Consider the following 16,090-nt stretch of genomic DNA (forward strand, 5'->3'; position numbering starts at 1 on the left):
TTGCTCTTTCTCTTCTTCTTCAGTAACCCCTATGATGCAGATGTTATTTCTCTTCATGTTGTCACAGAGCTCTCTAAGAGTTTCCTCAGACTTTTTGAATCTCTTTTCTTTTTTCTGCTTTGCTTCCGTGCTTTCATTTATCTTGTCCTCTAACTCACTAATTCAATCCTCAGCTTCATCCATCCTGCTTTTAATTCCTTCCATTTGTCTTCTTCATTTCTGATATTGTATTTGTCATTTCTGACTGATATTTTTTATTATTTCAATGTTCTTTTTTATATTTGCTATGTCTTTAGCTGTTTGTAATGAGCATCTATTGTTATTCTAAGATCTTTGAGCATCCTAACAATCGTCATTTTAAACTCTGCATCCAGTAATTTGGTTATATCTGACTCATTTAGGTCCTTTTCTGAGGATTTCTCTTGATTCATTTGTGTTGCATTTCTCTGCCATCCCATTTTGTCTGTGTATAAGAAGGCTTTGGCCACTGGAGTCCAATGGGTGTGGCCTCTGTGTTCCTTAGGTTTGGTCTGTCTGCAGGCCCTCCATCCCCTCTGCTGCTGCTGCTTAAGGCAGTCAAGTATGGGTGTTGGTAGTGCCAGCATGCTGGGGCTGTTGCTGTGGTTTCCACCTTTCCTCCATGGGAGGGACTGTGATCATGTGTCCAAGTCTACAAGCCTCAGTGGCCTCAACCTTCACCCTGCCCCCACGGATGGATTTATGTGCCATGCCCGGGCAGCAATCCTCGGCACTGCAGGCATGGGTGAGCACCGTTGCTCAACTGTGGATCTCCAGCAGTTTCCAGGCTTTCACCCCATCTCTGTGAGAGGAGTCCACTTGTGGGTCAGCTGCAAGCCTCGGCTCCACGGCCCAGTCAGGGCTGCGTGCCCGCACTCAGTTGCCGGACTCTGGGACTCTGCCTGTTCTGGGCTTTTGCCCCACCCTTTCAGGAGGAGCCAGCTCACGCATTGGGCTGCAAGGCTTCACACCTGTGTGCCCTTGCTCAGCGGCGGGTCTCTGCCCCTTCCAGAGTTCCCACCCCTTCCCTGCAGGTGGGATTGCAGGCGGCCCGCAGCTGAGCCTGACCACTGTCACAAGTCCCCTCTGCCCCCGCTGGGCAAGACTGAGCTCAAACCAGTGCCTCAGTCGTGGCCAGCCAGTCTGCCCTTGCTGACAGAACTGTGCTTCTGCGTCTGCCCACCGCATGCCCTCTGGCAAGCCCTCAGCCATGTGGGAGGGGGCGCTGCAGCTCAGACCCTAACACTCAATACTGTAGTCCTGAGAACTCCCTCTTTCTAAGCAGCTCTGCTCTGAGTGCTGCAGGAGAGCTTTTCTGGCTGGTGTCCTGCTTCCCTTTGCTGGTATTGCTGTTTCCAGGGGAAATATTCACTTCAGATTTGGGGAGCGACTCAACCCAGGGGTTAGGGTGACTGTCCCTCCAAGTGTTTCTGCAGGCAGGGGCTTTGTTCCTGGGGCTCAGGACCCTCCCCTCTCTGCTAAACTCACTTCCCACCACGTAAGTCTCTTCGGGCTGCTGTTTGCTCTGGGGAGCTGGGCAGCCCTCTCTGCATTTCCTCTTTTCCTACCAGTCTTAGTGTGGCTTCTTTGATGTTCCTTGGTTAAAGAGTCCTCTTAGTTTAGTCCAAAGTTAGTTTTTCCAGATGATGGTTCTTAAAATTAAGTTGTAATCCACTTTGGTTCTGGGAGGTGGACTTTGGTACACCTACCTACTCCATTGCCATCTTTCCACTCCCCCTGAAAAACTCTTTATTGTAGAAATAGCTCTAATTAAAACCAGCTTTCATTTATACATATAATAAACAAGGTTAATTCGTGTATTCCACATTAAGAATAATGAACCAGTTGGGAGGAAAATTTATTCCTTTATGGTATTAATTGTTTTGGTTAGTATTTTAAATATTTTTATATCATTTTTTATCTCAAAGATGAAAATTTAAATAATAGTTTTTAAAATTTGAAGTTATATTATCAAGATAGTAAAATGATAACCTATAGCATGAGAGAAAATGTTTGCAAATCCTATATATGGTAAAGGTTTAACATTCTGGAATGTATAAAAAACTTCTGAAATTTAGTAAAAAATATACAAACAATTCAATTAAAAATGGACAAAAGACTTGAATAGACATTTCTCCAAAGAAGACATATAAATGGTCAATAAACATAGAAAAAAGGTGTTCAACCTTATTAGTTATTAGGGAAATGTACATCAAACCCACAAGAATGTATCATGTCAAGCCGCTGAAATGGCTATAATAACAATTTTTATAATACAGAAAATAACAAGTATGGTGAAGATGTAGAGAGTTTTTACAAGTTAATCATAGAATTACCATATGACCCAGCAATTCCACCACTAGGTATATACTTTAAAGAAATGAAAACAGAAACTCAAACAGGTATTTGTATGCGAATGTTCCTTGCAGCCTTATTCACACCCCAAATATCTATCAACAGATGGATGGATAAACACAATATGGAATATACATAGAATGAGATATTACTCAGCTACAAGAAAAAATGAAGTTTTTATACCTGATATGACATGGTTAAACATTGCAAATAGTATGCTCTGTGAAATAAGCCAAATGAAAGAACAAATATTATGTGATTGCACTTAAATAAAATAGGCAAATTCATAGTGACAGAGATTAGATGAGGAGTTATCAGAGATTGAGGAGAAGAGGAGGAACAAGGCATTAGTATTTTATGGTTACAGTTTCTATTTTAGGCAATGTGAAAGTTTTGAAAATAGTGGTGTCAGTTGCCCACAATTGTGAATGTAATTAATGCCACTGAGTGGTTCATTTTAAAATGTCTCATTTTATTTTAGGTCATATGTATTTTACCATAATCTAAATTTTTTTTAATATTTTCAAAAATATAAAAGCAAAGTTATATGAAGGACATATTTTGTTTATAATATGCTGAAAAAAAACAGTGTTTAATTTTGCTATTGATTCCAAACAAACCTCCTAAAAGTTTTGTTCTTATACCCAACTTTTCCTTTGTGTTGGGATATGAACATTATCTCTGAGAATTTAAAAATAACTATTTTCTCAGTATGCCCATGAATACAACCAAAAAAATATCTAGAATTGGCACATTGATTTCTATTATAAGCATATGACATCAATAACTAATTTAGAACCCATAAATGATTAAATTATTTTAATTGATCAATTTCTATAATAATGGCTTATTTTTTTCTGCTGTTAAATAGTTCTTCAGCCCTGGCTGGTTGGCTCAACGGTAGAGTGTCGGCCTGGCGTGCGGGGGACCCGGGTTTGATTCCCGGCCAGGGCACACAGGAGAAGCGCCTATTTGCTTCTCCACCCCCACCCCCTCCTTCCTCTCTGTCTCTCTCTTCCCCTCCCGAAGCCAAGGCTCCATTGGAGCAAAGATGGCCCGGGCGCTGAGGATGGCTCCTTGGCCTCTACCCCAGGCACCAGAGTGGCTCTGGTCTCAAAAGAGTGACGCCCCGGAGGGGCAGAGCATCGCCCCCTGGTGGGCAGAGCGTGGCCCCTGGTGGGCGAGCCAGGTGAATCCCGGTCGGGCTCATGCGGGAGTCTGTCTGACTGTCTCTTCCCGTTTCCAGCTTCAGAAAAATACAAAAAAATAAATAAAATAGTTCTTCAAAAATCTATATGGTTCCCAAGAGTACCATAATTTAGGGTAACAGGCTTAACTAAAGTAGTAATTCAAGTAGAAGGTAGATGTTCTTTATAACATCTAATTTAAAAAAATCAAATGTGAAATGACACTCAAGGATAGCTATCTTATTTTTAAGAGAATTTGCAACAATATTAACAAAATATTAATAAATTAGGAATTGCCTCAATTTCGTTCCCAGATCAGATAAATGTAATGTAAGGGGCAAATAAATATGTTATAGCTCTTTTGAGGATTCTTTGGAATAGAACAATGAAAATATGAAAGTCTTTATAAAATTAAAATAAATTATTTTTACTGGTTGATCACACACAATACCTTTGAGGTTTCTCATCCTTATTTCAAAAAGGCAAATGTTGAGAGATGTTAGATTGGATGCCCATTTTTCTGCATTCCTTCTGATCCCATGACTTTATATTCAGTTGGTTCTACAAGATCACAAAAAGCCCTAGAACTGAAGTATTTCTTTTATTTCAATCCAGCGTGCCCAATCACCGTCAGCATCTGCTGAATAAATTTAGCCAATCACTGAGAAGCAGAGTTCCCTTCACAACACCTGACTAATTTAAATATTTCTACATGATATAAATTCTGAAGAGGATAAGAAAGCTGGAGAAATGTTTGACTTAAGAACTAATCATTTTTGCCAGCATCTTTTTGCCAAATTACAGGACAGATTGAGGAAACTTTGCACTACAATATCTCACAGGTCTGCAGCAGATGGGCTGCTTTATGGGACTCACAGAGCCAGGTTTTGTTCCTTGCTTCTGTTGAGTATATGGGACATTTTCTTTTTCATGTGAAATTTTTTTATTATTTCACATATGTACTTATTTTATCCCTGGCTTTTAGTATTTTTCTTATCCTTAGTTTATATATTATTGTGATTATCCCAGGTATTAATTGTATTTTAGCCTTTTGAATTGTGTTTTGTTTTTCCTACCTTAAGACATTTTTGGGAAGAAAGAGGAAAGGATTTTATTTGTGAAAGAAAAGTTACTATACTTACTAAATGCTTACTTCAAGCATTTTACATGCATTAATACATTTAATCTTTACAACCCTACATGATAAGTTACTAGAATTATCTCCATTTTCAGAAGAGGAAACTGAGGCAGATAAAAGAGGAAACTGAGAAAGATAAAAGAGGAAACTATGTCGCACATAGGTTTTCTATAGGGAGCTAGGAATCCTGGCTTCAGGGCTCGTGCTCTACTATTGCAGTCATTTGCCACATGCCAATTTCAGTCAATGGTGACCACATATACAAAGGTGGTCCCATAAGATTATTATGGAGCTTAAAAATTGCTATCACCTCATGTAGCAATTTTCAATCTTTTTCATCTCATGGCAGGCATAAACTAATTTATAAAATTCTGTGACACACCAAAAAAATATAGTTTGGGCTGATTTTCCAAAATAAATAAGTATACTTTTGATTCATTCATATTAGATGGCTATTGTGTTGGTTGTTGTCATTTTTTAAATTTGATAATCTAAGGAAAAAGAGATCAGTACTTCTGACTAAATAGTCAAGCATTGCATACTTTAAAAATTCTTGTGACACACCAGTTGAAAATTGCTGACCTAGTAACATTGTAGTCATCTTAATTTAGTAGCACAGTGTGTTACTTGCAAAATTGTGTAGATGCGGGTGTAAACAAACCTACTATGCTGCCAGTTGTATAAAAGTATAGTACATACAATTATATACAATACATAATAATAATAATGAACATCTATCTATGTTACAGTGGTCCCTCTTCTATTGCAGGGGTTAGGTTCCAGAAACCCCCCATGATAAATGAAAATCCACAAAGTAACAACCTTATATTTATTTTATTATTTATATATTTTCAAGGCTTTATAAACCCTCCCTACACTCTTATAAACCTCTCCCACACTGTTACTAACCTTTCCCAATCTATTATAAATACTTTCTATGCTTTTAAACACTTTCTACACTCTTAAACCTACGTAATTTTAACAACATATAAAATTCTATATGGGTCCTCACCAGTGAATATACTACAACTTGAATGATGAAGATGATGATGAATTACCTATGCAGTACTGATGATGATGAAGGTAATGGCGATGAGATGAATGTACTACACAGCCAAGAAGGGCATTATAGCTCCTCTGAAGGTGCCACTTTATCAGGCACTTCATCAGGTGGTGCAGTATCTATACATGCGAATCTTTTGTCTACTCACCTGCTGTATGCTACATATTTATTTTGATTTAATATCCTTTTAATATGCTTTAGTTGATATTTTTTATATTTTCATATTGTTTTCAATTCTTTAGGCTATAAAATGCTTATTTTACCACAAAATAATTAAAATAATAAATATATTAAAATACTTATATACCTTAAAATCCCACAATATAACAAAAAATCCATGATACATATTATATATATATATATATATATACAATTTAAAAATCCGCGATACAGTGAGACCACGAAAAGTTAACCACAACATGATGAGAGATGACTGTACTATACTTTTAATCATTATTTTAGAGTGTACTCCTCCTACTTATAAAAAAAAGTTTGCTGTAAAACAATATGTTGTATTATACTGGCAGCAGCCTTATAGATCTCATGTTTACTGTGTTTTGACTGTATCATTTTCTTTTGTGCTTGATTTTATCTTATGTTTTGTACACTTATGGACCCTAAGCATACAAAACCATGACTGTTGTTGTGAGTACAAGGACACATTGAGCGACTGTCCTGAAAAGGAAATTAAAAGTGATTAAGGACCATGAAGGTGGAAAATTGGTGATGGCTATTGTTTGTCAGTCAGGCATGTTCAATTCCACCATAATTATGATCTTGAAAAACAAGAACAAAGTGATGGAAGCTGTTAAAGGATCTGCTTCATTGAAGGCAATGAAATGGACAAAAAATGTGAGAAAGGCCTATATCAGATGTGAGGAGTCACCCATCTAATCTTGAACCCTCTATGACTTGGATTGGGGAACTTTAGTTAAAAAGCCCTGAGTGTGAATGTTTTTTGGATGAAAACACCAAGAAACTCTGAGTGAATGACCTTTGTATAAACACAGAAGAATGCATGTGAATGGACTTCAGGAAATTAGCCTAGAGAGTTCTAGATTGCTCCTTCTTTTGTGCTTATTAATTAGCAAAAGAAAAAGAAAATACTCATCAAAATTAGCCCTTTCTCCATGTCAGCAAGAAGTACCTTAGCCATTTTTCCCCTTATCACCTGATCTCCTGCCTCTGTAATCCTGTTACCTTTGTTCTGATTTCTGATTAATAAAAATTGAGGGAGAAGATTCAGGAGGTCTTCTTTGTCTCTTTTGACAACCTTTTCCTCTTCCTCTTGACATCAGTTTGTGTCTTGAGCAATTTTTTCCATGTGACACTGGTAGTTCCCAGTGGGCTGGAGAACTACAATCACATATGGAGAAACTTCTAATAACCTGGATTGAAGACAAGACACAGATGTGTATCCCTCTGAGAACAATGATGATCATGACCAAAGCAAAGTTGTTTTCAATGTTGAAAAAAAAGACTGAAGTCAACTATGATGTTGAATTTACTGCTAGGTCTGCGTGGTTTAAATAATTTAAGGATCATAATGCATTACATAATGTAAAAGTGAGTGGTGAGTCAGCAAGTGCTGAGGTGAAGACAACTAAAAAATTTGTGGAAACTCTAGTTAAGCTGATTGTGGAGGAAAATTACTTGCCAGAGCAAATATTCAATATAGATGAAATTTTCTATTCTGAAAATGGATGCCTGAAAGGACTGTCATCTGTAAGAAAACCCAGTCGATGCCAAGATAGCAGTATTGCTTGGGAGCAATATTGTAGGCTACAAACTGACACCCTTGAAGATTTGGCAAAGTTGAGAACCCAGGGTCTTCAAGTATATCAATAAGCACACACTGCCACAGTACTACAAGAACAAGAAGAAATCATAGATGATCAGGTGTCTTTTTCAAGAAGCTCTCTTGAATTTCTGTGCCAGAAAAATGGAAAAGTACTATCTGGAGAATAACATAACTACTAAGATTTTGCTTATTGTTGATAAGGCTCCCAGACATCCTCTTTTCTTAGAGATCTTCATCCCAATATCACAGTGGTGTTTTTCCCTCCAAACACCACCCCTTTGACCCAACGAATGAATCAAGAGTTATAGCAGCTTTTAAAACCTACTACCAGAGGACAACCTTTACCTAGGCTATTGCTGCAACTGAGGAGGTCGCTGATGCCATTCTGAAAGGATTACAGCAGCTATAACTGCATCAAGGACCTTACTTGGACTTGGGGTGTTGTCATCAAAAAGTGAGTGAATAGCATCTAGAAGAAGACACTCCATAACTTCAGAGGATTTGCCAACAATGAGGAGGATGGAAAAATCAACAAGGCTGTAGTTGAGGTGGCAAGAAACTTGAACCTGGTGTAGATGAGGAGGAACTGAGGAGCTCCTAGAGGTAGTTCCTGAAGAAGTGACTAATGAGGAGTTGTTAGAGCTGGAACAGTTAAAAGGAAATGAAACTACAGGAAAAGGAAGAACCCAAAAAAGTCACAGTGAAGGGTTTAGCAAAACCTTTTGTTAAAAGTTTAAAAATATGGATTCCAACACCAAAAGGTTTTCATTAATAGAGAAGAATGTTCATGATGCATTATCTGCTTTTACAAGTAAACCTATGATAAAAAACAAACAAACAAACAAACAAAAATCAAGGAAACCACCATGGATATATTTCTGAAAAATGTGATACCATCTCAAGAATAGCTTCAGGCAGGTACTTCAGGAGGTATTCCTAAAGGAGGCATTTTATCACAAGAGGTGACAGCTCCATGCTTGTTATTGTCCTTGAAAACCTTTCAGCTGGACAAGATATCGAGGCAGAAGACACTAGTATTGATGATCCTGACCCTATGTAGGCATAAGCTAATGTGTATGTTTTAGTTTTATTGTTTGTTTGTTTGTTTAAAAAGAGATTAAAAGTAAAAAAAAATGTTAAAAATAGGAGAAAGTTTGTCAAATAAGGATATAAAAATATTTTTGTACAGCTATACAATGTGTTTGTGTTTTAATCTGAGTGTTATTACAAAAGAGTCAAAATGTTAAAAAAATTAAAAAGTATGAAGTGAAATTATTATAGTAAGCTAAGATTAATTTATTATTAAAGAAAGAAAAGACTTTAAAATAAATTTAGTGTAGTTTAAGTGTATAGTGTTTATTAGTCTACAGTAGTGTAATGTCCTAGGCATTCACATTCACTCACCATTCACTCACTCACTCACTCACTCACTCTCTCACTCACTCTCTCACTCACTCACTCACTCACTCACTCACTCACTCACTCACCAAGAGCAACTTCCAGTCCTGCAAGCTCCATTCATGGTAAATGTTCTATACTGGTCCGCTATTTGTTTCTTATATACCATATTTTTACTGTACCTTTTCTACGTTTAGATAGGTTATTCATATAGCCTAGGTATGTAGTAGGGTATACTATCTAGTTTTGTGTAAATGCACACTATGATGTTCATACAACAATAAAACTGCCCAATGACACATTTCTTAGAATGTATACCATCATTAAGTGACACATGACTATACATAATATTACTTTTTCTAATATATTGAAAATCTCTACATTGTTATAACTACATGACTAATTGAATTGTCATTAATTATGATAATCAAAGTACAACCTATTTTATTATTTACCACAAATTTATCTAGTGCCTATGTGTATCAGTTGCAGCCAAGGCAACTGGAGTAGTAGTACTTCTATCCAAGACAAGGTAGCAGTAAGTGAGAGAAATACTTTAGTGAGTAGATGATTTAAATCTTCAGAGACAGATTTGTTATGAAGCTAATGAAACTTAAGCTTCATCTACATGGGAGCATTCCAAAATCTTGAGAGGAGCTCATGCCCATGTTCACATAGTCAAAAGTTTTGGTAAATGTTTCAAATATTTTAACAGAAATTGGTCAAGACTGCTGTGTCTGCCATACTTATAATATCAGGTAACATTGGAGTGGCCATGGAGGCTTTTGGGATCCAACTAAAAGGAAGTTTAGTTGAGAACACATTTAGTTTAAATTTTCTGAAATATATTAATGGGGTTTGCAGTCATTTTCTTATATTATTAAGTTATTGCTAACCATCCCACTGTAGAAACAATATTCAGAATAAATTTAAGTCCCTGGCTGGTTGGCTCAGTGGTAGAGTGTCAGACTGGCATGTGGATGTCCTGGGTTCAATACCCAGTGAAGACACACAGGAGAAGTGCTTATTTTATTCTCCACTCCTCCCCCTTCTCTTTTTCTCTCTTCCTCTCCTATAGCGATGGCTTGTTTGGAGCCAGCTGACCCCAGGTGCTGAGGATGACTTCATGACCTCCACCTCAGGTGCTAAGAAGAGCTCGGTCACTGAACAATGGAGCAACACCCCAGATGGGCAGAGCACCACCTCCTGGTGGACTTGCTGGGTGGATCCTGGTCAGGGTACATGTGGGAGTCTGTCTCTGCCTCTCTCTTTTCACTGAATTAAAAAAAAAAAAGATCAATTTTGAGTAAAAAAATGAATTAGACTTTGGGATTATTTGATAACCTAATAAATGAAGAGGGTTGCATCATATGAACACACTGAAAAAATATTTTAATTTGACGTAAATATAAAATTTATGGAGATAACAATTCTAGAACAAACTAATAAGTATTACTAAGTCAATGAATGTATTAGGTTAGTGTTTAGATGGAAAAACATGAAATGATCTGAGATCACAGAGGGCATGTGAAAAAACATGTCATAGAAATATTTCCAAATATGACAATAATTTAAAAATATACATGAAACTACCAAAGCAAATTATGAAGCTAAAAAAACTATTGTAAGTTTCTTAAAATATTTTAATCAATCAAATTAGAGGGTTGTCTGAATTATTTTTCTTACTATAAAAAATTATTGTGCCTGACTGGTGGTGGCACAGTGGATAGAGCATTGACCTCGGGTGCTGAAGACCCAGTTTCAAAATCCTGAGGTCACTGGCTTGAACACAGGGTCGCTGGCTTAAGTGTGGGATCATTGACATGATCCCAAGGTCACCAACTTGAAACCAAAGATTGCTGACTTGAAACTCAAGGTTGCTGGCTTAAGCAAGGGGTCACTAGCTGGGCTTGAATTCCCCCCTCCCAAATCAAGGCACATATGAGAAGCAATCAATGAACAACTAAAGTACTGCAACTACAAGCTGATGCCTCTCATCTCTCTCCCTTCCTGTCTCTCTCTCTTTCGCAAGGAAAAAATATTATTGTATCAAGAGGTGTTTAAGGAGTGTGTAGCCAAAATATAGAAAAAGCTTATTTTTTCAGCATGTAAGGCAATTAATTAATGAAAAGATTGTGTAGTATTGCTGACACATCATGTTTGTGGTATTTGTCAGTATTTTAACATTTCAATGTGTGGCTTATTTTATGATTCTAATTAATATTTACTCTGTATCTAGTTTTGTATACATAATACTATATTTTTTCTTACAGTAGGTCCCCAGTATATATATGCTTACAAAACTAGGATGTATCCCTGAATTTCTATATAATATTTTCAGTTTAAAAGTATTTTATCATTTTTTTAAAAATTATTATTTCTGCCATATATAGATATATATACATATATGAAGGTCCAAAGACTTCAGTGACTTGCTCATATCTACTGAGGTCTTGAGTTAAATACCGAGAATTAAGACTTAGACTGCTTGGTTCTACTGTTCTCTCCTCTACACCTCACTGTATTCCATATCTATAATCTTTTCATTAAAGCACATTTTCTTAGAAATGTATGAGTAAATGAAAGCAACACCAGGTTTTAATGGATTGGCATGACCTTGTAAGAAAAACTTATTAGAACTCCCATAAAGCTTTAAAGAATTAGATGAACTCTTAAAAAAAAAGATATTTTTTATTTACTCATTTTAGAGAGGAGAGAGAGAGAGAGAGAAGGGGGTGGAGCAGGAAGCATAACTCCCATATGTGTCTTGACCAGGCAAGCCCAGAGTTTCAAACCGGCGACCTCAGTGTTTCCAGGTCGATGCTCTATTTACTGCGCCACTGCCTGGTCAGGTGAATTAGATGAACTCTTAATAAAACTGTTTAAACTTAGGCTTCACAGTTAAGAGTTTGTAAACATTCAGGAACATAATAAATTTTTTTGTTAAGCTGATGAACATGTCCACAAGGGCAAAAAAAAAAAGAAATGATTCAAAACAGAACAAGCTGTTTTCAAGCACTTTGTTTTGTTTTTATATGACAAAATTTCCTTTGACACTTAAATTCCTTTAGGCTTAATTGATTATATTACATTTTAAAGGGATGTTGACATACCAGACAGAATGATGTGTATAGTCTTCAAGCCCATAGTAAGTTTTTACATATACATAGTGATTCTCATTGGTGTTATGTCTCCAAATCCTTCAAGTCATCACAACCTGGTAGGTTTTGTTACTTATATAATAATCCTTGTTGTATACCAGGCACTAAGGCACTTCATTGAAAAACAGGCACTAATTTTTTTACATGCATTAATAGGTGTGATAGTCATATTTATGCTAACAGGTTGACATTATTATGATCATTCCAAGATGGAAATTGAAGTACTGAAAGGTTGAGTAACATGTTCAAGGGCATGCAGCAAGTTCAATGGGACTCAAACCCAGATGGCAGTCCCTGAGCCCTCAACCAGGCACTGTCTTGATTCCTTTATTATATCTGTGGGAGGGGTGATGCTGTTTGCAACATTTTTCTTAAATGTATTTATTTAGTGTGAAGGCTTTATGCAATTGGCTTATTTGCCTTTATTTCTACTAAATTACAAATTTTTTCATCATATTTATAGATTCTTGGAAGTGGCAGCAAGTATTTGTTGGCACTGTCACATGGTTCTAAATTTTCAGAATGCAGACAGACCCAGAAATATGAAGAATTTTCCCCCGAAGTTTACTTTGAACATTCTGAAAGACACCAGGTAGACAAGGTTAATACACACCAACCCTAAAAATTTCAACTTGAGAGATGTACCCAGTGGTTTTCCATCCACTCTTTAGGTAGTACTCAGGTTTCAAAATATAAGCAATATTCTATTGGAGCATTTGGATTTTTAAAAAAATAAGCCCGGTTTCTTTCTCTGTCAAGCGTTGGATTCTTGGTAATCAAGTTACTTGTCCTACCACATTATCTTCTCAAGAAATTCTAATATCCCCAAACTCAATAACAAAATTGTGCCATTTTGGCCAGGAGGTGATTAGTTCAGGCTATCATTTTTCTCTGCACAGCTCACTGAGGAGGTCCTACAGTGAAGCTTCCCTCACTTACCACTGCCTTTTCTTCTACCCCCACCCTATCCCCAATGTCCTTGTCCCTCTGCCCCGCTTTATTTATATCCATGGTATTTTTCATCTTCTAAAACATTAAGTTGAATTGTATGACATTATCATTTCTGTAGGACCAAAACTGTCAAATATCAACTATCGAATTTATTTTATTTGGCTTACTGTCTGTTTCTCTTTATATACCCACACCTGCACCAAAATGAGACAGAATATTTTGTCTGCTTTCATCAGTGATATATTCTCAGACCCTCAAATCAGTGCCTGTTGGATACAATAAGAGTTTGTTGAGTTAATTAGATGATATTTGTGATTTGAATCATTACTTTAATACTGAGTCAAGATGAGGAGGCAGGTTAGTGATTACTAATAGTTTTCTATGAATAAGGTAGTACGTGGCCTGCCATTTGGGTGCAGTGTTTTTATTTGTCCAGCAACACTCCTCTTTCCTCCTGTACACATACACACACACACACTCTTTCACACACACACATATGGCTTATACCATCAGTTCTAACCCAAGTGCACGTTTTCTTACAATAAGAATTTGCTCCACCATGTTGTATGTAATGATACTAAGTGACATCTAATAGTTCCATTTGATAAAGGAATTTTACATAGAGCTCATTCTGCTTTCCATTGAGTGTGATACTTGTTAACTTTGTAGCTAATTTAACAAGTATCTCAGCAATAGCAAGACATCTACTATTTTTCCCTAGAGGAGCACACCTGTGAAGAATACCTCTGTAGTTTTCCCTAAAGTAAGTGATTGACAAAGTTAACTAAAGTTGATAACAAGGTTAATTTCATGCTATAAACATTATTATGCATTAATTCTGATAAAATGTAAATGGCTTATTAGAAAGGTCACTGTGCTGTGTTTAAAAATGAGAAAACTTCTTTACCTCATTATTGTACATTGTCACATAGCAGTCAACAAACTGAGAGATAGAAGTAACTAGATCTCTTCAATATTTATAGTTGTGTTTGTTATTTTCCCATAGTCATAATTTTTTTTTGTAATCTTTGTCAGAAACCCACACACATTCAGTTTCCACATTTGTACTGGAATACTGTTCATATATAATAATATTCTGAACCCAAACCTTTTTGTTTCCCTTTCTGTTATTACTTTACACATTTCCAAATCACTTTGAGTCACTAATCTATTTTTTGTAGATACAATACAACACTATGATAACAATTTAAAATGCCAACTTTATGCAAATAAAGTAAAAATTTATTAGCTGAGACTAACTTACCTTGTTAACTTTGTAGCTATACTTGCTGATCTTGAATATCATTTAAGGAAAAGATGATTTAAAAACAATTGTATTTTGGGGATGGTAATAGCCTTGCATTTTATATCTATGAAATACAAGTGAGCAAAACTAAATATTTTTTCTTCAGAAACTGCCAAACCACTTGTGGACCACTTACTTGATAATACACTGGCAGTAGAATGTTGGTAATTGTTTAATGGTGGACTCGTTGGGGAAGAGAGCTCCCACTGTGGTCAATTTTAAGCTACTACTGGCGATCACAATTTCTGAATATTTATTGGTTAGTTCTCACAAAGTCAAAGTTGCATTAGGTTGTTCCAACACCCATTACAGGACCCATGCACCCATCTTGAGAAAATTTGATCAAAGAGAGAAGAATGTAACTATTTTTAGTTAAATCTGTGCTTTATTTATTTTTTCTTAAAAACTGGTTTAAATTGTAAAATTTTCTTCTAATCAGTTTAGTCTTATGGCCAACAACTTGATTATTAGATGCAAATAATTATAATTCAGCAAGATTATAATGTTGAAAACAAAGGAAGCTTCATATTTATAGCATAACTTTATTAAATATGTGAATTTAAGTTGTAAAGTGACTAGAACTTAAATTTATAAACCAAAATGGGTCACATATTTATTTAAATCTGTGAAGAATCAGTATGTAGTGAGTTGAATTGTAGCCTTCAAAAGAGAGATTTCCATGTCCTAACCTCTTCCCCCTATAGATGTGATCTTATTTGGAAATAGGATTTTTGCAGATGTAATTAAGTAAGCATATCAAGGTGCTGTGTCATGAATTCTGAATTGGTTCTGAATCCAATGATGGTTGTACTTATCAGAGAAAGGACATAGAAACACAGATACAGTGAGGGGAAGGGCACGTGAAGATGAAGACAGAGATTGGAGTCCTGCTGGCACAAACCAAGGGATACCAAGAGCTACCAGAAGCTGAAAGAGGCAAGAAAGGATTCTTCTGTAGAAAATTTTATGGTGCATGCTCTTGTGGTCCCTCAATTTCAGATTTCTGGTCTCTAGAACTGTAAGAGAATAGATTCCTTTTCTTTTAAGATTCCAAGTTTATGGTAATTTGTTAGCACCTCTAGGATACTAATGCATGGTACAGCCGACCTTTGAACAATGAAGAGCTTAGGGTGCCAAACCCCCACACTGTAGAAAATTCACATATAAGTTTTTATTTTCTAAAAACTTAACTACTAATAGCTATTGACCAGAAGCCTTACTGATAACATAAATAGTCATAACATAACACATATTTTGTATGTTATATACTGCATTTTTACAATAAAGTAAGCTGGAGAAATAAAAATGTTATTAAGAAAATTATGGTCCTGGCTGGTTGGCTTAGTGGATAGAGCGTTGGCCTAGCATATGGATGTCCAGGGTTCAATTTTTGATCAGGGCACACAAGAGAAGAGACCATCGGCTTCACTCCCCCTCCCCCCTTCTTTCCTTCTTCCCCTCTAGCAACCAGTGGCTCAAGTGGTTCAAGTGTCAGCCCATGAGCACTGAGGATAGCTCAGTTGATTCTAGCATTAGCCTCAGGTGCTAAAAATAGCTTGGTACTGGAGCATCAGCCCCAGATGGTTTTGCCATGTGGATCTTGGTTGGGCCACATGTGGGAGTCTATTTCACTATCTCCCTTCCTCTCAATTAAAAAAAAATTATAAGAAAAAGACAATACATGTGCAGTATTTACTGAAAATAATCTGCAT

This window comes from Saccopteryx bilineata, chromosome 8 (assembly GCF_036850765.1).
Source record: "Saccopteryx bilineata isolate mSacBil1 chromosome 8, mSacBil1_pri_phased_curated, whole genome shotgun sequence".
Taxonomy (NCBI): Eukaryota; Metazoa; Chordata; class Mammalia; order Chiroptera; family Emballonuridae; genus Saccopteryx; species Saccopteryx bilineata.